Genomic DNA, 10113 nt, shown 5'->3' on the forward strand with positions numbered 1-10113 from the left:
ATATGAGTCTTATATAATATTTTCTCTTGTCAATTATAAAATGTTATCAACCTCCTAATATAATAAAATATGATACTCAATGCAAACAAAATTACTAATAGTACCTGGAATTAAAATTGTTATGGTAACAAACATATTGGTATAATTCTATCATTAAATAAATTTTATGGACACTTTAAAATTGTGCCAACCTTCTACTAGAAAAACAACTCAACATGAATAGTGAAGCATTAACTATATTATAATTAAATTGGTGAATAATGCTAATATATAGAATAATATTATCATCAAATAATGCTAATATTTTTTTTAATAGGAATTGTAAATAATATTAGAAGAAATAATGTAAGGAGTCCAAGGTTAAGACATCGAATATTTTCTTCTACAAGTTTATATAAATTTATTTTATATAGTTTATCATAATAATTTTGTTGTAACAAATGGTAATAAATACATTCAAAGTAGTGAACTAACCGATTATTTTTATTATCAAATAACATTAATTAATTTTTTAATAAGAACCCCCGATCGGGGTGAAAAAGGCGGCGAAGAGGGAGATTAGTGTGATGACAAGGGGGGGCTATGATAAGCCACCTTGCACATGGAGATCATTGTAGGTGGATAGGACGGTTGACAGACTAGGCATAATTATAAAGAGCAGGGGAGAGGGAACTATGAAGGCCAGAGGTGGTGCAAGTGACGGTGCTCTAGTGATGGGACAAGGGCCAGCTCGCACAAAGGCAAGCCGAGGAGGAGTGGGTAATTATGGCAAATGCAGGGGACAGAGGGAGGCGGTGCAACAACATAAGAAAGGGCAACAAGAGAGAGGAATTGATTACGGGTGGAGGCATAAGGATAGGTTTGCAGTTAATGCCCTCGGTGAGAGCGGAGATAAGGGTAAGAAGGCGGAAACCAGAGCAAGAGATAAAGCAGAGAGGAGACAGCAGCGGGGTCGACCTCCTGTCCCTAGAAAAACTAAGTGTAAGACAGCAAAGAGAAGAATGAGGACGACTGTGAATGTTAAGAGCAGGGGAGGAAGTCCTACGGTGACTGAAGGCAATATGGTAGACTCCTGGGAAGAAAAGGAATAGAACCAGGTGGGCATGGAGGGGGCACACAACCCAGAACAGGACAGTCAAATGCCGAAAAGGAGGAGTGGAAGGGGAAAAGGGAGACCTTCACCAGAAGAGGTAGGCATTCAAGAAAAGAAAGCCAGAGGGAGAGGAGAGGAAGGTTGCCTGGGAACCCCCTCAGGCATAACTGGGCAAGGAAGTAAGGCAAAGGAGGGAAACAAAGCTGGCACAGGACGTGGAAGGGGCCGTAGAGGAAAAGGGAGAGGGTGTCAGGCTGGAAACTAGGAGCAGAGCTTCCCTTCACCGTTAGGAAAAAGACGAGGCAAGAAGATGCTGAAGCGACAGGTCCAGTATGCAGAGAGGGCATATAGTGAAGAAACGAATGCGGATATTAGGAAGATAATCTAGCAGTTGGAGGAGGAGGCTACTCAGGAACAGTCGGAGGCTGAAATGGAAGACTGGGAGTATCTGCTGCCAGACCCAGGAAACACTTGAGGACGCATGTCCCTGTACAAGCAGGCTCTCCATGTGTATTGGGTAATGAAGAGGCTGCTAGCTAAAGCTATGGAACAGGTGGCTATGGAGATGGCAGAATTGGCCCAAGGCATCCCAAATCTGAAGAAATAGATGAACAACCTCTAGATAACCCTTCTTATGCAGGATAGTAAGCTTGATGAGATACAACAACAGCTAAGAAAGCTTACTCCTAGAGAAAAGGAGGAAGACTACTAGCCGGGCGTCATGGCAGATTGATTTTTCAAGTTATGTAAATCGTCTCTTAGTTAGGAAGCTGAGAGCTTGCTCTCCCTTTTGTTTTATTTTATAATGCAGATAGGAAACAGTGATAGTCTATTTGACTGTGTAGTGTATTTAGCATGGACAAGTAGAATCAGTAAATTTTGTTTCTGGATGACAATTAAAAGCTTAAGGTGGCCAACAGACCTGGTTTCCCTTCGAGGCAGGTTGAGGCCACTGTATGTCCGTATAGGCTTTAATTCGAATTAATATGAATGGTACCATGTTAGCTTACAAAAAAAAAAGATTTTTAATAAGAACAATAAATACTATTAGAAGAAGTAATATAGGGAGTCCAAGATTAAGACGTTAAAGATTACTTCTACAAGTTTATATAGATATGTTTTATATAGTTTATCATGATAATTTTATCACAATAAATGGTGATTAGATACATACAAAGTAGTGAACTAACCAATTTTCAAACTTAATCTAGTTAAAGTTCTAAATTCTAGATCCAATGTATAATTATAAATTTAATGAAATGTGTTTGTTATTGAAGTCCTTGAAATAGAACCTTTCCAATTTTAATGAGATGTGTTATTTTATAGGAGACTCAACCCCCTATGAGTGGAAAATATAAGATAAAGGCTTTCCACATAGTTGATTCCACAATAGATTTATGTGGCTATTGAATCTAATCAACTATTGATATATTTGGAAGATATTTCTCCTTGAGGGTAGATCCCCAAAGATATCTTTTATTGATGAGTCTCCATAGGCTACATGCAGCTAGATCCTTACAAAAATGGAACATTTTCTTGATTCCCAAACCACCTAGGAGTTTTGGTAAGGTGACATTTTCCCATTTAACCAGTGGAATTCCACCCAAGTACTTTGCACCTACCTAGAGAGACTTCAAACTAGTTTTATTTTTTTAATTTTGGATTGTATTCCTTTTGGGATGTACACTATTGAACTCCAATACATGGGGATTCATTCTAAAACCACATTAATTAGGATTTATCTCCCACCATGGAATAAGAACCTGTTTACCAAGAAGGTGATCATATTATTAGTCTTTAAGTATATCTAGAGCCATTCATCATATTCGTATGAGTTTGGATTAATGGGAAAACCCAAGTACTTGAATCTAAAATTGAATGAGTGTTGTATCAAAAGGGAGTAATAAAGCGATAAGGGATGACAATTTCTTAGAGAAGGCATGTATAACTAGGTTGGATTTCGTGTAATTTATTTACATGTTGGTGGAATTGGTGAACAAAGATATGACATAATTTAATTGATGTAGGTTGCTAAGTGAGTGGATGAGATAATACGGATATCATCAATGAAGAGGAGATGTGTGATGAAGTTATTTGAGACCACTTCGATGCCTTTAAAGGTGTCCCTTGCTAAGGTTTTTTGAAGAAGTATACGAAGTGCTTCAACATCGAAGAGGAAGAGAAGAGGAGACAACATATATCCTTATTGAAATCCTTGAGATGTTAGGAAGGAAGGAGACGATGCCTCATTGATCAGCACAACAAAGGAGACTGGCTATTGACATCCTATGATCTAGTTTATTGTCACTAAGCCCATACTCAATTTTTGAAGAACTAGACAAAGAAAAGTCCAACTGATCCCGTTGAATGCTTTTGATAGTAGATCTATCTTTAGGATTATTGTTGACATGCTATGAATATTTGTTGAGTGGATGGATTCTTGTGCCAGAGAGATGACATCATGGAACTTTCTACTATTTAGGAAACCAAATTGTTCTTCAAATATGATTCCACTAAGGAATGGCTTGATTTGTATGACAATAATATTGGAGATAATTTTGTATATGACATTGGTGTAGGATATTGGATGAAAGTATTCAAAAGAAAACTTTTTATGTATTTTAGGGATGAGATCCAAAAGGTGGAGTTGAAATATCCCATAACCTTCCTAGTGCATTGTGAATCTAAGATATCCTTTAGGGATCTTCTTTGATGACTTTATAGAATAATATGAAAATTTATGTCGTTAAGATCTTGTTCTATGTAACATGTATATATATGTTTAACTTACATATTACTTCATTTTATAATTAATAATAATAATTTAAAATAAAATTATAATATAGTTAGTTTTTATGATTTATTAAATATTAGCAACATGAAATATATTTTGTAGTGCGCATTTCGATGTTTATTATGGATTGATATCTATATACGTTTACCATCCATTTAATTTTATATAGCTAGACTAATTATTAGTAATTCTATTGATTACTCTTTTATATTGGGAGTTAAAATTTTAAATGATATGTAACTAAATTTTACAAAAATTAAATGAGTTGAATTAAAAATTTAGTATTTATTAAAGAAAAGTAACTTTACCTTATCATAAAAACAAAGATATCATTTTGATAATTTATTTTAAATTGAATTTATTTTTTTAAATATTGATGAAAAGTTTATTAATATAATTAAACCATGGTTTTTTTGGGGGATAGTTTCCATTCTTCATTTCTTACAAATAAATAAACGATTGATCTGTTTTGAATCAATTAGTGGAATATAAGAAATGGTGATTTGTTGGGTTAGTAAAATTAAGGTGTTATTAATATGTCCACTAGGTTCAAGCCTTTATAATGTTTTTTTTTTTAATATTTTTTTCTCTTCAAGCTTTTGATAAGATATCACTTGAGTTTTTTTCCTTTCTTGCTCACTTCCTTATTTAAGGATGCCTTCTTCTATGTTTTCACTTTGTGCAATTCATATGAGCCAATATATAAAACATGGAAATGACTTTGTGTAATTTTATCATATTCACGATGTTGTTGCATTTCCACTTTTGATATTCTCTCATGTAGGATTTTGATTTTTTCTTCTACTTCTTCTAGTTTATTAATGTTGATTTTCATAATAAGTTCCATTTGAATTTGCTTTCCCTTAGAATTCTGTATAAGCTTTTAGCTTGATCATGTAGTAATTAATGTGTATATTTGAAACTGGTCATGAAATTTACTAAATCACAAGACTCGAAGCTAATCTACTGATTTGCAGAAGTTAATTCACCATCTAAAACACAAATCATAAACATAAAAAAGGAAAAATCATACATGCACATAGATTTATCTAGGGGAAAACAACTGATCAAAAACCCTTCCTATCTGTATTTCATTAATCAAAGAATAGAGATGAAATACATATGCTTGCTCAAGCCTGAGCACACCCTGCAAGTGTATAGTTTATCCCTCTTCTTGACTGACTGACTCTGGCTAACACTTAGCCAATTTTCAATCCCTCCAAGTTCCTATTTCCTTGCATTTTTCCTTGAGGAATTAAGCCCCTATTAATTAGGAAATTTCCTCATTTGGATTTCACAATTCCTTTAGGTCATTCCTCTAACTACATGCACCACCTATACACATTGGAATAGTTTACAACTGATAGTACACTGCCATGAAATCTCCATCCCAATTGGTTAACTTTAAATATCTGCATGAATGAGCTAATTTAGGCTAATTGATTAGTTATCTAGATGATCACTGAGTGTGGTTGAAGTTCCACTTCCACAACTTGATCTCCCACTAGTTCCTCCAATAATTAGAACTAATTTAACTGACCATAACTCAATTTAGCTGAATTAAATTGCTACAAGTGAAATTAACTCAACCTAGGCTCCTAAAATATAGGAACGCAATACATACAACTAAAAGTCATGTCCCTAACTCGAATTAACTGAGCTAGACTCTTATTTTTTAGGAATCAACTCCAGTAAACTGAAATTCAACTCATTAACTTGAATTGATTGTTCTTAATTGAGTGATGATATATGTCACCTTAGCTAACTCCTCCAAGTTGTCTGCTGATGTGAAATTTCGAATTTCCTCAATTTGATTAAGGCAAAAATCAATACATTTTCCTTAACCATGGTCTTCCAAAACTGCAATAGAGAAGGTATTTTTCTTTAAACCCAGAACGAACATGACATCCTCGAGTCTGAGATGGGAGCCAGAATCCCTCTAAAAGGTACCTATATTAATATTGGTCAAGATGTACCTTCTTTCGTCTCCAAACTCAATGTTCATCTTGATATCTTTCTCCTCGAAGTCACTAAAAAATTCTCTGTTAACCATCATTTGGGATGAGGCACCACTGTCCATGTACCACACACTCCCCATCATGGTGCTTGCCATGCAGACACTGAGAGTGAAGACAAGCTCAAACTTTGAAGCTAAATCTTCACCTGCTACTGCTATTGCAGGCTTCTTCTTGCTTGAATTCTTTTGTGGACACTTCATGGGATAATGCCTGAATTCATGATAGTGAAAGCACTTGATTTTGGAAAAGTCTTTCTCCTTTCCCTCTTGACTAGAATTAGCTTCACCTTAGGACTTCTTCCCCTTGGCCTTCATTCCATTGCTGACTAATGTAAATTCCTCTTCCTCTTCTTTGGATGAGGTCCCATAGATCATATTCTGCCTTATTTCCTCCTGTATGAACTCAGACCACAGGCATTCCCAATTTGGTAGTTTCTGCCTCCCATTCACCAAATCTTGGTAGTTGTTCCTCCTCTTGGGAAGTCCTAGAACGGGTAGGCTTACCAAATCATCTTCTGCTATAGTAACACCAACTTGACAAAGTTTATGACAACATTATGTGAACATGCCTAGGTACTGCGGAATCATCTCATTCTTATGCGTTGATATTTCAAAGTTTATCCTTGAGCACCAACTTCCTATGGTCATGTTGTAGCAGCTACAACCACCCTCCAAAATTTTGGCTCCCATGAAGCTTTTAGAGCCTACCTTAGATCCTGTGATCGATCATCCTTGGTCACTTGTTGGTAAACTGATGATCTCAAGATTCCTCTCCTTGATATTAAGATTTGTTTATGTTCTCATCTTTATACAGCATCTATCATCTTTGGGCATATGGATTGTTGTTTGTCATGCAAAGGGGATGTTGTTTTTCTTCAAGGGAGATCTTATACATATGAGTTGTTTTCATTACATAGACATGTTTCACACTCACTTCACACACTCTTGTCATGAAGGTTGTTGCATCAAGAAAAGTATGTTTTATACATTTTGGATGGTCTACGTTGTATCACTAAGTTCTCTATGTGATCATAGTCGATTCCTATCACTGTTTACCTATCTTTCATTGATATCACACTTATCTCATGTCTCACGAAACCTAACCTTATCCAGCCTCCAAGAACTGTGCACTTTTCTTCTGCAACCCTCAAGCTTTCTCCCTTGTCTACTAGAACTTAATAGTGCACAGAGACCCCAGCCTCCCTTGGCATCCAAAACTATGTAGTGGTTTCCTCCAGTGTCCTTCCCCCAAACAGAACCCACCGTCTCCAGAAACTACGCAGTATTGTCTCTCAGTTGCTCAGTCTACCTTGCAACCTGAAATTGCATAAATATGTCCTCCCAGAACCCATCCCGCAACAGTTCCTTGCACCCATAAATTGTGTAATATTACCTCTTAGCTCCCTGGGCTTCACTGCACTCATAATCTATGAAAAGGTGTCCTCCCAGGACCCCATCACGCAGCAGTGTTGTCCACGCTGCCATATCTATCGTGCATTCAGAAACTACGCAAATGGTCCTTCGAGAGCCTCATCCTAGCAACAGTCACTGCCCACTGAAATTGCGCTGATCTATCTCCTAGTGACTACAGGAAAATGTGACATGCTAAGATCACTTCCAAGGAGTTGGGGAGAAGTTCTAAGAAACTATGTTATGCAAAAATATTAGGACCACATGCAAACTCTATCGGATGCATGATCATCTCGAGGGTAAGCATGATAAGTAAAGAACACCTTTTGAAGTACACCTCTTAGCTGAGTTTGTAGGAATACTTTGCATTTTCATATCATCCTGTCTTCAGAAACATGCATGTGTGCAAAAACAAAAAGTCATTTCATGTGTTTCCTCTACATGTCTTGCTTCCTTATCACTTGTTTGACCAACTATTGTCTTCAGTATGTTGATTGTTATGTCATGCTTGCAACCTTATTTTGGTAATATCGAAGGTTTGTCTTTGTGTGCATGAGTTGTTTCGACTATGTAAACACCAGTCCAACTCACACACAATTTTTTAAGCATTGTCATGCAAGTGTCTTCACGGTCATTTGAAGGTCTATCCCAGGTGTCGCATTTTTCACTTTCACCATTAGATAGTTTCGTAGAGGGTCACGTTGAGCACATGTTGTCTTGCTGGTTTGAGGTGTCTTATGTCGAGTCATACTAAGTGTGTGTTCACAAGGTCATGTACACACAAGTTCACTCACTCACACACTTAGACATTTTTCCCAAAATCTATCGACGAGACAACCCTCCATCAACCAAACCTTCATTGAGCTATAATATGTAGTCTCAACCCTCAGTGACCCTGCACTATTTCCTAGAACTACACAGAACTTGAGGTTGTCCTCCAGGAAGTCTGCACTACGTAATTCTAGAATTGATCCAGTTGAGTGTCTCCCAAAACTACGCATAATTTTTCTAAGAAGCCATTCCAGTCTAAACTTCCTGGAAGCCCATCCATTAAGCCTCCTGCTGGTCATCTAGAGAATTTGACTTGAGTTGTGACCCAAGTCTACATTCACCTCTAAAACTGCACAAAATCTATCTAGCCTGCCTACCTGGAATGACTGAAGAAACTGTGGAGACATGAGGGAGGAGCACTTGTGGCCTGTCACTACACTGTCCAGGGAAATTGTGCAATTTTGCGAGGCAGTATCCTTGATGGCATGCTCTCCACTCCTGCTAAAAAATGCGCAGTTTTCACTGACAGTCCTCCCACTGTCCAACACACCACTCAACTTCGAAACTATGTAGTCATGTCCTTCTTGACTGCCTCCCAGAACTACGCAGTTTTGACCAGCAAGCTGACGTAGTCTGATCACATCCTCCTCTAGAAAACTACTCATTTTTCACTGGAAATGCTCCCTGCTTCCCACACCACCTTCCCTGGAAAATATGTGCAATTTTTCCTCCTAGCTAAGCCCTATCCCACATATGTCACCGTTGTCCCGAAATACTTATCCCAGCCTCCCAGTGACCTCTGTTTAGTTTTTCCTGATAGTGTCCTGTAGCCTCGCATCCCAACCTAACATGTGCTCTATGTTGTTTCAAAGCTTTGTCCTTTCTCCAGGTCACCTGCACCCAGAAACAAACGCCAATGCATCATGGTATACTAGGGGATTTCTGGATTTGATGTCATCTCGTCATGAGTGATTGCAGAAATAGGTACATGGATGAGACATGGCGTGACAAGGAATAATATGCATAAGGAGCGCATGCTAAAAGACTTGATCACGGTTATATGAACACACGAAGCATACTAAGTAGCAAGCGAAGAAGACACATGCACATGCATGAATCATCAAGCGGTCACCAAGATCATTTAAGACTCCATGCACTTTGCTATGTAGAGGTGAAGCTATGGTACACAACGAGCACACTCATCACTCAGTAGCACAATAGATCGACACGAACAACACATCAAGCATGTGCATACTAGAAGTGTGATGTTGATTTGTGTCATGAGTCACCTCAACCACATCAGTACTTTGGGTCATACTTGTGTAATCAATGTAATGTAACGTGGAAGTCTAAGAGACCCACAAATGAAGTTAAAGAGTCATGTAAGTTGAATAGTCATTAGGGATGTCAAAAAATCACAAGGGCCAATTTCACCCTTGGCTATGTATACCCCCTCATTTATACATGCAAATAACTTTTCACCTTGGCTCCTCCCACATAGCCTTGAGAGTCTCTAATATTTTCTTTAAGGAGCGAGCAGTGGCTTCAATGCTCCACTACTAGGGCTAGTGATGTATGGTGTACGAATGTGTCTTGGAAATTTTTCTTAATTAAGAAGCCTATCATAGGCCATCATGTTTTCATGCATGCGTTGTATTCATTTGTAAGACTATTCTTTCAACACTTGTGATGCATGTTTTCTTAACTTGTACTAGGATAGTTGAACTACTTCAATTATTATAGTGCATATATTGTTGAAGATGTGTTGTAATGGTTGATATTGTTTTCTTGTTCGTGTGGACTACTCCGCCAGACACTAGACGGATTCCTTCTTTTATATTTGTTATAACGACTATCGCATTTGTGTGGAATTTTGCGCTGGGTGTTGTACATGCTATTCATTTACCTTAGTGTTTGTGTCTTCCGCATCCATGTGGACTACTCCACCAGAGGCTACGTAGATCTTGTTCTATTTTATGTGTCTCTACTTAAGTTGGGACTACTCCCTCTTGACTAGAGACTCACTTC

The sequence above is a fragment of the Pinus tabuliformis genome, chromosome 8, assembly GCF_031772625.1.
Source record: "Pinus tabuliformis cultivar Carrire ecotype Pingquan chromosome 8, CPIR1, whole genome shotgun sequence".
NCBI lineage: Eukaryota > Viridiplantae > Streptophyta > Pinopsida > Pinales > Pinaceae > Pinus > Pinus tabuliformis.